The following is a 15,772-nucleotide window of genomic DNA, read 5'->3' as shown; positions in this document are numbered from 1 at the left end:
GGGTTTGAAAGATGTAGGACTGTAATTTATCAAGATTTGATTCTGTGCGTGGAGAATTTTAACTCCATTTCTGTGGCAGCAACCTCATGAGTCATTTGATGAATGCTTGCTTCTGACTCAGACATTTCCTCAACCTTCACATCCTCCTCTCCAAGCCTAGTTCCATGCAAAATCCAACAGCAAGTCCACTAGAAGCTACTGCTGGAGAGGCTGATGCAAAGGCTGGTTCCACTAGATATAAACTGGAACTTAGGGAAAATTATGTGGTCATTAAAGGCATCTGCTTTGGGGTCACAGTTAGTAGCAAATGACAGCCAAGTGACTTGACCTTTCAGAAACTTGTTTTCTTCATTTGTAGAATGGAAATCACAATATTAACCCTAAAGGGCAAAGGTAAATCTCAAATATGATGTGTGGAAAACACTCAGCATGGTTCATGGCATGGCATGCAGTAAACAAACAATGAATGGAAGGTACTATTGTATGTGTACAATGAAGAAAGTACTGTTCAGAAAATGGGCACAGCACCAGCCCTGTGGGTCCTCTAGACCAGTCACAAGCCTGGAGCTGTGAACACTACCAAATAAAGGAGAAAATGAGTGGGGTTTTCTATTGGAACTCCCATGAGCTTGATAACAAGGACCTCCTAACTTCTTATCCCCCGTACTGTTAATGCCTAGGAGCACAGACCTTGGCACATGGAAGATGCTTAATGAACATTTGAATGAATAAACGAAGGAATCAGTCCAAAACCAACAAAGTGAAAGCCATCAAAACGATCACATCAAACACTTGTATGGTGTTTACTAAATGCCAGGTACATGTGGGAAAGACATAAATAGCTTAGCTCATTTAATTGTCACATCAAGTCTACAAGGAATGTCCCACTATTATGCCTGTCTTAAAGATGATGAGACTGAGACACAAGACGGTGCTAATTTTCCCATTTCCACACAGATAATCAGTAGCAGAGCTAGAATTTAAACCCAGGCAGCCTGGTTTTTGATTCTGTACACTTAAATCTAAATGTATTACCTACCTCAAAAAAGACATTTGCTAATTAAAAAAACAGTTTATACTCATTTGGGGGAAATTGGAATGTACAGAGTGTTAATCTTTTGCTTTACTTCCTTCCAGGCTTTTTTCTACCCTTATTTAAGCAGATTATAACCACAGCTTACATACAAATTTATAGCCTGCTTTTAAAGGCTACATAATTAACTCTGCTACAAATCTCTTTGTAAAGAATTTTTGCAAAGTGAAAATAATACATATGTTTATAACTTGCAAGGGATGGTGTCCAATCCAAAAGCTGGAGTCCTTCTCAATCCTTTGGTCACAGGGACTCTGACAGAGCTTTCCTCCCAGAATTTGAATCTAGGATGCAGAAGCTAATGATGCTGGGCTGATGTCTACACCCTGACTTTAAATGCTCGAGAGCATTCCACTGATTTCCATCTAGCTTTAATGTGCCCTCCACAGTCTACTCCATACCTTCTTCCCTCTGCTCCCCTCCGCATCTCCCAGTTAGAGGTCTGTGTGGACCACTGCTATTGAACACAGCAGAGGGCAGTAAGTACTTGTTTTTCCCTTTGAGGTCTTGTTAGTTTATCTCCTGGGGCCTGTGAGTTACAATCTATAGAAAGTAGAGTCTGTGTTCTTCAAAAGCAGTTAATAAAGTGTTACAGCTGAGCCTTGTGCATCCTTTGCCCATTGCTACCATCCTTTATTTATTAAGCCTTCCTACGTGTTGAAAAAAATACACCAGGTGCAAGAGCTGGAAATTTTTATTTTCCCCTGATATTAACCTATAATATCTAAGTCAGTCCTCTTATTTCTCAACATTAATTCACCTGATAATATATGGGCCAAGGTAGTGATTCTAAATTTGGCTGCATACTTTGGTTTAAATACAAATTCCTGAACTTTCTTCATCTTAACTAGTTGGCATTTCCAAGGGTAGGACCCAAGACGTTCTGTTTTTTAAAGGTCTCTCAAAATATATTTGATGGTCAGCCATATTGGGAATGACTAAACTAGGTCAAGGTATATACTCAAAGATAGTGGGCAGTAGAATTTCAATGGAAATGTTAGCTTTTTACATGAAAAATATTAATCAACAGAATGGCCATCATTAAAAAGTCCACAAATGATAAATGCTGGAGAGGCTGTGGAGAAAAGGGAACCCTCCTACACTGCTGGTGAGAATGCAGTTTGGTGCAGCCACTGTGGAAAACAGTATGGAGAGTCCTCAAAAGACTAGGAATAGACTTACTGTATGACCCAGGAATCCCACTCCTGGGCATATATCCAGAAGGAACCCTACTTCAAAATGACACCTGCACCCCAATGTTCATAGCAGCACTATTTACAATATCCAAGACATGGAAGCAGCCTAAATGTCCATCAACAGATGACTGGATAAAGAAGATGTGGTATATTTATACAATGGAATACTATTTAGCCATAAAAACTGACAACATAACACCATTTGCAGCAACATGGATGCTCCTGGAGAATGTCATTCTAAGTGATGTAAGCCAGAATGAGAAAGAAAAATACCATATGAGATCACTCATATGTGGAATCTAAAACAAACAAACAAACAAAGCATAAATACAAAACAGAAATAGACTCATAGACATAGAATACTAACTTGTGGTTGCCAACGAGGCGGGGGGTGGGAAGGGATAGACCAGGATTTAAAAATTGTAGAATAGATAAATAAGATTATACTGTATAGCACAGGGAAATATATACAAGATCTTATGGTAGTTCACAGAGGAAAAAACGTGACAATGAATATATATATGTTCATGTATAACTGAAAAATTGTGCTCTACACTGGAATTTGACACAACATTGTAAAATGATTATAAATCAATTAAAAATGTTAAAGAAAAATATTAATCAAGATACAACTCAATAATAAAAAGACAACCCAATAAAAAAAATGGGCAAAGGATCTGAACAGACATTTCTCCAAAGAAGATACACAAACGGACACTATAAACACATGAAAAGGTCTCAACACCATTAGCCATCAGGGAATCGCAAATTAAAGGCACAGTAAGATATCACTTTACACCCATTAGGATAAAAAGAAATCAAGAAATCAGCTTGTTGGTGAGGATGTGGAGAAATCTGAGCCCTCATACACTGCTTGGGGGAATGAAAAATGGTGCAGCCACTGTGGAAAACAGTCTCCCACTCCTCAAATGATGATACACAGAGTTACAATATGACCAAACAATTCTACTCCTGGTTACATACACAAAAGAAATGAAAGCACATGTTCACACTGAATCTTATACATAAATGTCACAGAAGCACTAATGATAACAGCGCAAACGAAGAAATAATCCAAATGTCTATCAACTGAGGAATGGATAAATAAAATGTGGTATATCCATATAATGAAATATTATTTGGTAGTCAAATGAAATAAGTACTGAAGGATGCTACAACATGTTTGAACCTTGAAAACATTATGCTAAGTGAAAGAAGTCAGTCATAAAGGATCACATATAGTGCGATTCCATATTTTTATGACGTTTCCACAACAGGCAAAGCTAAACAGATAGAAAGTAGATTAGAAGTTGCTGGGGGGAAGGAGTGGTGGAAAGTTGGGAATGACTGCTAATAGGTATGGGGTTTCTTTGAGGGGCTATAAAAATATTCTGAAATTGATTTGGTGATTATACAACTCTGAATACACTAGAAACATTGAATTATATACTTTATATAGATGAATTGTATGATATGCGAATTACATCTCAATGAAGCTGTTTCTTAAAAATCAATCAAGACAATCAATTGGTTCGGTCAGACAACTGTCATTGCATCATTAAGATAGTCAGATACACCAATTAGACATTTTTGACCCAGTCCTTTCCTTTGGACATGCTAACCATCCCCAAACACGGTGTCTAACAATGGCAATTATGTATTTAGCTCATAAATCTGCGGGTCCCCTGGGTGGTGCCACTGTGCTTGGCTGACCTCTCCTGGGATAGCTCATATGTCTGTAGTCACCTGGCAGTCATCTGGTTGGTTAGGGTGGTCTCTGCTGCAGTGATTCATTTCTGCCTCACATGATCTCCCCCTTTCCAATGGGCTAGTCCAGCTTTGTTCACATAGAGATAACGGAGTTCTAAGAGGATAAGTAAAAGCCTGCCAGACCTCTTGAGCCCTGGGCTGAAATTGGAAATTTCACAAAGTCACTTCTACCACATTCGATTGGCTAAAGAAGGTCATAAAGCCAGTTGAGATTCAAGGGGGTGGGGGTGTGTCACTGAAAAATCACATTACAGAGGGCGAGGATACAGGAAGTAGTAAAGAATTGAGGCAATTTTTGTAATCAATCTATCCCATAGTCTTTGGGGGCAATAAGTCTAGCTTTTAATTTCATATTAACCATTCATTTTACAGGTAGCTTTAGACACATTTATTGCTTCCTCTTACAGAAGAGATAAGGCACTTGACTTCAATCAGATTCTTTAGCTGAAATTAGATTTAAAGCTTCTTTAGGCTACCTATTTCAAAAAAAAATTTTTAAGGTTAAATACAAAGACAGTATTCCATATTTATTAGCAGCAAGTGTCTTATAATCCAACCACCACATACTGGAGAGACTTGAGATTTCTCAGAATTAAAAACCTATTTAGGTAATACCTTCCTTGGAATGAAAGCAGAGTACAGAAAATTCTTACAGATCCAGTGTGATTCACCCTCCTCTAATCCATTCAATTTATTATGACCCCCGCATGAGACCCGGGGGATATGAGGGTGAACGACACCCTATACACTCCTTCTAGGAGCAGGCTGAAGTGAGAACAAGAAAAGAGATGGTGCATCCTAGAGTCCAGAATGTGAGAGAATTTCAAGAAGGATGGATAGTCAGCGGCAGAGGACTGTTAGAGTAGCAATGAAAAGGACCCGTTAGGTTGGATCCAAGCTCATTCATTCTATGTTAGTCGGGAAGTCACAACCTGCTAGGCCCTCTGTTTAATGCCCGAACACAGAATTAATAAACCTCTTTGATCTCAAAGAACAGACCAGTGGGAGAAAATAGACGTCAAAAAATAACAACACAGTATGAAAAAGCATTTCAATGGAGGTTATTGGTCTTCTTACAAAGTGTGCTTCCAATGGAAAGAGAGCGAGAGCATGAACAGGACGGCTGCAGGTTGGAAAATGCAGGAAAGATGAAGGTAATAATTGAAGAGAAGAAGAAATCAGGGAGCAGCCAGAGGGAATGGTTGAATTCTGGGGAATTTTTGCTTTATTTTGTCTTTGCTTTTACTTTTGTACGTATTTTGTACAAATTTCAAAGTATGCTTGAAGATGATCAGAAGAAGCCAGTGGAAAAGATAGAAAGGAAAGTAGACAGAGGACAAAAGCAATAGCGTTGCCTCCTAGAAGGGAACTGGATTCAGGACACAAGATGAGGATTTATTTGGAAAGGAGTGGGGATCACTTCTTCCTCTGAGCAAGAAGGAAAAGAGCAAACTTGGGCAAGTGCTCCTTTCTTTTTTTTCTAACTAAATATCTGAACACGGAGAGATTTGTGTCACTTGGGGTCAAAGAGAGGCAATTTACGGAGATTTACTTTGGATTCAAAAATAATTGCCATTTCCAGGTCTTTCTACAGTTTACTGGAAGAAAACAAGACAAAATAATTGAAACTGGGAGCTTCCAGGAAAGCTATGACATGTGTCTGCTTAGCTATTCTTTTTTAGAGATGGATGTGAGGGAAGTTGAGAGAAATCATGGCAGCACATCTCCATGCTCTTGGTGGGGTTGGAATAAGGTCGTCTGTTGAGAGCAGCAGGGTGGACTGAAGCAGGGGACTTTAAGCAGTGATCTGGACCAACTGACGCAGAGGTGGAAAAGGGTGGCAACCAGGAGTCACCTCCCAAAATATTAGAAACTACTGCAGAGGGATTTATCTATGCTGAGATGGATGCTAAAGAGGTCATGCTGGTTTACAGGAAGCCTAATTAGGAAAGTTAATCATATGCAAAATTATCCCAATGAATTCCATGCCTTCCAAAGTTGAAGAGTTGTGATTTGAAGGTTGCCTGCTGTTTTGAATGCTGTGTGCTGCCAACTCTCGCTATTACAGCAGATAAGTGTGGTGTCAGCGGCATAGCCTCCCTATATATAAATGTGCGGGGCATGTCACACTTCTCCTGGGCGCCACTTGTCTCTAGGCCAGCTTGCTGCCTTTAAAACAGTAGTACTTGTGGCTGTGCTTGGAAGAACAGCGCAGCCAGACACGAAGGCTACCAAGCCCTTGACAATGTGTGAATGATAAGTGCACCATCCTAATTCCTAAAAATACATACTCTCCATCCCCAAAACGTCAGTTCCAATATCTCTTATTAAAATATGCTTTCTTATTTGCCAAGAGGACAAATAGTTGAGGGAGATAGTTGACACTTTTATATTTTTCTTTCTTAACAATAAAATTTAAAATGTCTGGACTGAAAAAAAAATTGGCTGACTACTTTATTCATAATCGTGATGTAGTAAAAAAAAAAATCCCAGCCTAGGGTGTGGAGTCAGTTCTAGACTAGAAGGTCAGCTCTGTTATCTGGGGTCTGTTAAGTTTGCTGAACCTCTGTTTTGTTCTCTGTATTATTGGGCTAATTATACGTTCACAAATACGTGTGTAGAGTGTGTAGACAATCGTAAGATGGGTGACTGATAGAGAAAGGCAGACAGATAAACAATAGAGAGAGATGATGATGATGATGATGACAGATGGACAGATAGACAGACAGATAGACAGGAGACAGTGAAGGAGAGGGAAGAAGAAAAATGTATGTGTTATACAAAGTACACCAGTTAAACTCCCTAAATTAAATCCACAATGTTTCAGTTACTAGCTCTGGGAACTTGGGAAAAGTCTGCCACCTAGGATGGTTATGGGGATTAAACTCAATAATCCTATAAAATCCCTGGCACATAGCCACACTAATAACCAATAGTTATTGCATGCCTGTTCCATGTCAGCCACCAAGCTAAGCAATTTGTGTGCAGCAACCTACTTAACTCTCCCAACATCCCCACAAGGAAAATATTGCCCCCATTTTCAGATGAGAGGATGAGAGTCCAGGCAGCATGTACAGCCAGGAGATGATGCACTGCCTGACCCTGCAGCTGCCATGCACAAGGACTAGGTGGGGCTGGGGCTTCATGGAAATTAAGTAACTTGCCCAGGGTTATATGGGAAGCAAATGGTGAACCAATGACAAATCCAGAAATGCCTGATATCTAAATAAATTTGTCTTTTTACTCCCTAAACACACTCTACCATAGCACTCATTATTATGTTACGTAAATCAGGCTGGTTGAAAATCAGTTTAGTGTTCAGAAAGGGAAAGAAGGAGGGGAAAAAAAGAACTGCAGAAAAGATTATCTTGACATGTCTCCCTTTCTTTTCTGACCCTCCGTCTCGGGCACTGCACAAATTCCATTAGCAAGCCTACAAAGCCAGCTTACACAGGATTTAAAATTTTTTTGCACTTAAGCTCTGGTTGTTCTCTACTCTCGATTAATTGGGTGTGGCTTGTCCATTGCAAATCCATCTGCAAATATCCCTTATTTCCCAACTAGTAGCTATTAGCCACTCTTGTTTCTCTGTCCTTTAGTGTTTGCTGAGGAAACAAAAGCCAATTTAAATTATAGCCCTAGGAAATCTTAAACAGGAAGCGCGTGGGCTGCTCTGGTTCTCCTTACTCTGACAAATTCCACAGCTGAAGGCCCAAGCCTCAGCACAATCAGGGGAGTGGAGACACCCATCAACATTTAGATAATCCAGCTCGGAACAGGTGTTGAAGGCACCAGGATGCAGGCTCCAGCTCACTCAGGAGTTGTCAGCATCTCGCCCTAGCCTGTTCTTCATCAGTGACTTCAGCCCACTTTTCCCATCTTTCTTAGAGTCTTCTCCAGACCTGGCTCAAATCCAGGGACTAAGAGCAGCATGACTGAAATAGTCGAGGGACCCCTCTGTCCGTGGTCCTGAAATATCAATGCTTTGGCAGCATCCTCCTTCCTTTTTTTCAACACCACTGACTCCTGTCCAATCTCTGTTGGACATGCAGAACCAAGTGCTTTGCTTTGCCTGTCTTGTAAACATTTTTGATGAGGGAAAAGCTTAATGTTAGAAGGCAATATTTTGACCCATGCCTAATAATTTTACATAAAATTGTAAAATATCCAATTATTTAAAAATAAATTATCCTTTTATATTTTTAACATATGATAGTGAGTTTCTAATTGCTAGAGCTCAGTGGATACATTTAAATCACAATGTAGCAGTATTATTTTAAGTAGCAATATTTATAATTTCCTGAAAATTACATTCTTGGGAAAACTTAAAGATGAAAATTTAGATGTCAACTCAAAAACTCTTGAGGCGGCATACTATTATCCAAAATTATTTTCAGAGGTAATAAGCAAAAACATTCAGAGTTTACTGTTAAGCTAAAGAAGAGATATGATAAAGGAAAAAGCTGGAGGTGGAAAACTTTTAAATAGTTATTTTTAAGTATATGCTTATTTTTAAGCATCTGCCCCTCCCCAGCTATGATGGCAAACTTGTCCATGACCTAGAGAAAATCCACAAGAAACTATCAAAGATAAATGATGCTACACAGACGCCCACCATGGAAGGTAGGCTCACAAGCATGGAGTCTCTGTGGACATGAAAACTTCTCAAAGCCCAGGGGCTACCCACCACCTTCACCTCCTTCTCCCAGCTCTCTATTCCAGGTCCCTAGACTGCTAGATGTTGATCTGTCAGGCAGGAAGATTTCAAGAAGAAGGTAGTGGTGAACAGTTTCCTTCACTCCTACACTAATTAAACATATTTATCAATAACCTCCGTTCTAAGCATGTCCTAAGTGTGGAGGAAGGCTTCACTGTGACAGATATTTCAGCTGAGACTTGAATGCCTCTAAGGAGCTGGAGATGGGAAAGGCCAGGAAAGAGTTACCTAGGCACAGTGGGCAACAAGAACAAAGGCTCTAATAGCTTAATTCATTTCAACATCTTTGACAAAAAGAAGGAATACCAAGGTGGCCAAAACACAGTGAGTGGAAGGGAAAGATGTATGAAAATAGGCTAGAAGTGTAGGGAGATACCAGATTGTGTAATGCCACGGTAAGGAATTTGCATTAATTCTAAGCATTAAAAGAAGCCACTTAAGTGTTTTGTTTAGGAGTAAATTCCTCTGATTCATGTATTTTAAAGATCATCCTGATACCCACATGAAATATACATAGTAAAGGCTTTAATTAAAAACAGTAGGTCTCTCTTCTCCTCTCTCACACACATCTATTTTTCTCTCCGTTGAAACTCCACTAAACTTACAGCTACAGTATTTCATTTTAAGGCATACACTCAAAACAATGGCGAGCAAAAGGGAGCAAAACATTTCCGAAAGCTGGAGGACACATGAATACTTGTCAAATGACTTACCCGATCTGAGAAGCCAATGCATCTGCTAGAAGTAGGGAAATCTGAGAAGCAGCCTGACTTGGATACCAGAATCCTCAGGAGGCTCAGATTCGTGTAACTGGATACTCTACAAGTAAGAGACAAGGAAATCAAAGTAAGATTGTGAAAAATCCACTTACGTTTTCAGATGTACAGCTCACCTTCCCCACACCACGTGGTTGAGTGATTACTTTCTACCTTGAAAAGGTCAAGGGGTTTGTTTCTCTTGATAAGATAAAATAGAAAATCTATAGTATTGGACACATCAGTTCTATCTAAGGTCAGGGTTACCCAACTAAATATTAGAAGATTAAGTGAACATATGCATTTCAGATGTTGAAAATCTCAGGCACAATCTCTTTCCTAGTTCCAGAATGCTGGCATATACAATTTCTTTCTAAAAGCATCTTTTGAGAAGACATTAGGGGAAAAAGGTGTAAAGATGTTTAAGTACATAACAGAGGTTGTGGAGAAAGAGAACAACGAAAATTAAGGGGAGAAATCAGAAAATAATTTCAGAATATACAAAAATAACATGATTTTCCAGATTTGAAAATTTACTGAATACTGAGCACAAGGGATGAAAACAAACACAAATCAAGTGACATAAAAGAAAGTGCAAACATGCACACACCCGAAGAATGAGCAATCAAAAAGTCTCAGCCTTCTTAACAGCAACACTGGTTACTAAAAGGTGGTGTAGGGAAGATGCCTTTAAAATTCATAAGGAAATTTATTTCCAAGCTAGGTTCCTATACTTAGCTAAACTCTCAACCAAAAATTAGTGTAGAATTAATCATTTTTCAGATATCCAAAGTCTTTTTTGTTTTTAAAAGTCCTTCAGTGACTCCTTTCTAGAGAAGCTAGTGGAGAATTGACCCGCAAGATAGATGGAGTAATCCAACAAAGATGATACGGTTTATCAGCAACAGGAGATAGTCCCCAGGAGAGAGAAGAAAAGAATCCCCAGAATCGCTGGCTCCTGGGTGAGGGCTTTGCCTTGAGCGCAAAAGGGCTGTCATGCTACAAGGATGGATCAGGCTTGAAGGCTCAGAGTATCACTTACAAAGATAAAAATAGACATAAATTTCCTAAGCTGTCTGTACATCTTGAGAAAAGAGGAGATTTAGATAAACGGAGAAGATTGAGGGATTGAATTACAGATAAGAACATAGATAGGTAAGCAAAAGGAAAACAAGCAACAGGTCTTGAGAAAGCAAAAGTTATTTGGAAAAGGAAAAGTGATCAGAATTTACTACGTTGCTCAGATGTGAATACCATTTACATAGCATGATAATACAAACATAGAATATTGATCTAACCAAAATTGTGATTGTTAGGAGGAATCCTAACAGGAAGATAGCAAGAATATGTATATATGGTAGAACCAATGAGAATTCTTAGATAATGTCTAAAACTGAGACAAAGCAACAAGATGCAATACAAGCTTGTCATTTAGAAACAGAGAAATAAATATCAAAATTATAAACTAAAAGAAATTAAAGTTATTGCTTCTGGGGAAAGGAAAGTTGAAAAAGAGAGACAGAGAACTCATGTTTAATGTAAGCAACTATTTTACCCTTTAAACAATATGCATGAATATTAGAGTTTTATTATAGCTAAAATTAAGGTACATTTAGGTTGAGCCATGTAATGTCCTAAGCATGAATTATACTCCTTTAATTTTGATGGCAAACTCTTATTTTTACTCCTATTTTTTTCCAACTCCTATTATTACTTTCGTTTTACACACGAGACGACTGAGGCTCAAAGAGGTTAATTAATTATTGTATGATTACAGGATCCATGCCACTCATTCAGGCTGTGTTGTCAAATTTAGCTCTTATCAGAACAAGGGGTGATATTTTGGTATTCTGACTCCTTTGGGTTGTTTTTATGAATTTGTTCAAAACCCTGAAGAGGAAGTATAATACTCTGCCCCTAAGGAAAACCTCAAAAGCCATTGCTAAATCTTAGGTGATGGGTGAGGGGCTCAGGCAGATAGTTCCAGACTTCTTAAGGCAGAATTCTTTGTAGCAGCACTGGATACTGGAAGGCAGTAGAGGGAAAATGCTTTTAAAATTCATAACGAAATGATCTCCAAGCTAGATTTCTTTGGATATCTGAAAATTGATAGAAAATGTGGGATACCTGAAAATTGATTAATTCCACACTAACTTGTTGCTATTAAGAAGTCTGCCCTGAGAAGATGTCCTCAGGGAAACAAGGGAAAGACTGACCAAGGAGAGTGTGGAGTTCTGGCTTTATCCTCAAGGCAATGGGAAACCAGCAGAGGATTTAAAGTAGAAGGGGTAACGTAGACAGATTTGCATTTCAGAGAAAATCATCTGACAGAAGAGGGGATTGGAGTGCGGGCAAGACCAAAAGAGGGAGATGAGTCAGAAAGCTGCTGAAGCTGCTGCAGCCTCTCCAAAGTCAGGCTGAGAAGTGAGGATGGACGGATAGGTAAGACTCCAGCGATACTGGAGGAATTTCTTGATCTGACTTCCACCAGCTCTCACATTCTGCCCCAAACCCAAGCTAGCAATAGTCTTTTTCTTCACAGAATGCCATTTTTTATTGATAATTCTCCTATGGTCTTAACAATTTTCACCATTCTTTACAGTCATCTGCCATGTTTTACCTACCCAACTGGGACTTTGAGTCATCTTCATTTCCCCTCATTGACCAGGATCAGAGTTAGCCATAAGCAAATAAATTCACAGAATGGATTAAGAATCTTTACAAGTTAGGAAAGAAAGATTAGGACAAAATCAATGAAGGCTAAACCTGTAAGGAGAGCTGTAGCAGTTACCTACCGCTGCATAAAAAAATCACTCCCAAAACTTACTAATTTAAAACAGCAACCATGCTTTAGTGCTCACAAATACACAGGTGAGGGGAGTGGTTCTCTGATCTAGGCCAGGCAGGCCAGGCATTAGCCTGAATCAGCTGACCTCACTCATATGTCTGTGGTCATCTGGCAGGTGGCTGAGGACAGTGTCGGCTGGGCAATGAGGACTCCTGGACCACATGTGTCTCATCATCCAGCACGCTAGCCTGGCCTGGTTCTCATGGTAGCAAGGCACATTTCCAAGAGAGTGAACCGGAGCATGTGAGGCCCCTTGAGGTCTGAGCTCAATAGCATCTCTTCTCAATCCAGTCAGCCAAAGCAAGTTGCACAACCTGCCCAAATTCAAGAGGTAAGGTAATAGAAATGGGAGGAGCTGACAAGTCACACTGTCAAGGACACAGAAAAAGGAAGGGTGGAGAAATCAGGGGGCATTTCTGCAATTAGCCTACCATGGTGAATTTCCAGACACAGCTTTGGCTGGGGCGAAATAATCCCTTACCAGCAGTGACCGAGAGAGAGATCTGCTTAATGACTACAGAGGATGCTGATGATAATGAAGATGATGATGGTGTTGACGACGGTGTGGATGATGATGGTTATAAAGATAACACATTGCAAGTGTCCTCCATAAATCTATAAGGTAAATACTGTCGTGATCCCCATTTTACAGAAATGGAAATTCAGTCTTCAAGCAGGGAGGTACCCTCCTCAAGGTTATCCAGCTACTAAGGTAACAAATAAATGGCAAATCTAGCAGCAAACACACAGCATCATCTTACGCAATGCTGGACAGCTGGCTTGGGACCCGGCTGCAGGGAAAATCTGACAGAGGTTTCCCTACGTGGCTGGGAACTGCAGGAGACATTTTTCTTTTCATCTAAATCTCTTTTTTTTTTATATTCCATCTTCTCTTCTCATCCCTCTTGACTATTCCTATTCCTGTTGAGTCTATTTTTCAGATTTAGTTCATAATGTTTTATAATAAAAGACTTTTTGTCTCTGCTGTATAGAGACATGGAGAGGATTAACACTTCATTTCATGTTTGCAAAAACGCCTGGAGCACCTTGGAATTAAATATGTCATGTGCAAATAAATAAATTAAGGCTTTAGAGTGGAGACGTTGGTCTTCTCTGAATTATATGCTCAGTGTCTAAATGCATGCATGCACACACAGCTAAAAACCTGCTGATTCCACTAGACAGGGAACTAGCCACCTTTAAATTTGCTCTTTCACATGTGGGATTAGAAGGAAGAGGTGCAAGACAAAATCCATCACCCACCACATTTTCTATCTCTATATGGAGGACATGAAAATTAAAAAAAACGCTTTCCTTAATGTTTGATAATGCAAGTACACACATACACACACACACACGCCTCTTATATTTTTCATCCCTTCTTCTCTCTGTTGCCTCTCCCCAAAACTCCTCTACTTCTCCAGGATCCAACCAGCTGGTAGGTGACCGAGCAATGAGAGGGAAGTGGAGGGTCTGCTTTAAAACAGAGACAGCAAGAAGTTTGAAGCTTACACGCAGGCAATGTCTAGACTATTTGCACATTTTTATCTTGATAATCAGTTTATTGATAACCTCTCTGGCTGCTAAGACACGGTTTCCATGCATACTATTCAGTCCTCGCTTCGTGACTCAGCTAAATAACCCCCTGAGTACTCAGCACGCATGGAAGGGAACCTCTGGAACTTCTCATTTAGTGGAAATTACATGAGAACTTAATATGCCTTTGTGGATTTCCTTGAAACCATTTAAAACATCTTCATGGAAAAGCCGTTTCAAGTCCTAAACAAGTGATATATGAATGGAGTTTTACAGTAAAACTTACAGTTGTCAAGTATATGGATTTATACTCAGATAAAGCAAATCAGACGAGAAAAATTCTCCAATGCACTCCTCCAACCTCATGGAGCATTTTTTTTTATTTTATTTTGGGGGTAGATAATTAAGTTTATTTATTTTTAGTGAAGGTACTGGGGATTGAACCCAGGACTTTGCGCATGCTAAGCAGAAACTCTACCACTTGAGCTATACCTCCCCCCTTGGAGCATTTTTTAATAAACTTTTTTAGAGCAATTTTAAGTTCAGAGCAAACTTAAGAGGAAGGCTCGTGTATTTCCCAGGTACTCTTTGACCCCACACATGCACAGCCTCCCTCACTACCAGCATCATTCACCACAGTGGTACATTTGTTACAGTGAATGAACCTGCATTGACACACCATCACCACCCAAAGCCGAGGGTTCACGGTAGGGCTCACTCTTAGCGTCGTACATTCTATGGGTTTGGAAATTTTTTAATGCCATGTATCTACCATTATAGTATCACACAGAGTGGTTCCCTCCCTAAATCATGGTACATTTTGGTGGATTATTTCCCCTTCAATGCTCTTGACTTTCATTTTGACCAGATTAGAGGACCAGGCAGGAGAACACATCCTCTGAGCAGCCCTAACCTCCAAACAGCACTCAAAGAAACAAGGGATGAAAGATGGACAAAGAAACAAACACACCGGGCATCTCGAGACACTGGTTAAAAATTTTTTTCTCTGCATCAGTTCATTTAACCACCCCCATACCCTTCAGGGGTGGATATTTTTACCCGCATTTTAAATCAATGGGATTAAATATTGCCCTAGGTCACAGCTCTTAAGTGGACTGAAAACTCCTCGAAGAGGGGGCAGCGTTTTACTCACTCTTCTATCTCCCTGTACCTCACACAGGCCCTGGCCCTCAGGACATGTTTACTCAAGAAAAACTAAGGAAATGGCAGAAGCAGATTTGAAACCCACTCCTGCCAGTCTCCAAAATCTGTGCAAGTTTCTAATGAACCAACTTCCCTGTGTGTGTAAGACCACAGAGTCTTGGTGCAGGAAACACCCAAACCTGAAAACCTATTAAGCACTTTGTCTTAGTTAAGCTCCCTTCCTTCCTGAAAACAAAGCATCGTCGGAATGCATCTTCTTTGACAGTACAAGTACTTTTCATACCTTTTCTACATGTGTATTCTCAGTGTTGCTTCCTACTGTCAGGGCCAGGTCCCTAGCTAGAGAAACTCCCAGTAGAGCCATCCATGTTTCTCACGGGAAGACCTTTGAATAAGATGCTTAAATTCCTGGCAAACTACCTATGTAGTTTTGAGAACTATATGCAGATAAGAAGTTCTCATTTCATTACTAATTAGGGCATTGGACCCAACCCTACAAACCCCGAGATTCTTGCAAATGTTTTCAGGACCGCAGCACCACCCCACCCACATGCACTGATCAAACTCAGAAAGTGTGATTTAGAAAAAATGCATTCCAAAGAGCACGAGTGATGATCATTAGTCTTGCTAAAATGAATCAGACTCACTTATGGAAGTTATTTAAAATGTCCATGTCTGGGCCTCATAACGGGA

The 15,772-nt window shown here is 39.8% G+C and overlaps 1 long non-coding RNA gene across 9 annotated transcripts in view; it reads right to left on the bottom strand.

The window, feature by feature from the left end:
- The window catches only part of LOC140700259 (uncharacterized), a 432,091-nt gene that overhangs the window by 397,177 nt on the left and 19,142 nt on the right, over positions 1 to 15,772 (bottom strand). For all 9 annotated transcript variants that reach the window (XR_012078630.1, XR_012078629.1, XR_012078637.1 and 6 more), the window contains exon 2: positions 9,490 to 9,595. This is a non-coding gene — a long non-coding RNA (uncharacterized lncRNA). The remainder of the gene's footprint in view (positions 1 to 9,489; positions 9,596 to 15,772) is intronic.

The sequence above is a fragment of the Vicugna pacos genome, chromosome 12, assembly GCF_048564905.1.
Source record: "Vicugna pacos chromosome 12, VicPac4, whole genome shotgun sequence".
In the NCBI taxonomy this organism is placed as follows: domain Eukaryota; kingdom Metazoa; phylum Chordata; class Mammalia; order Artiodactyla; family Camelidae; genus Vicugna; species Vicugna pacos.
Note: the sequence above shows the minus strand (reverse complement) of the source record. Positions and strands in the feature narration are given on the sequence as shown.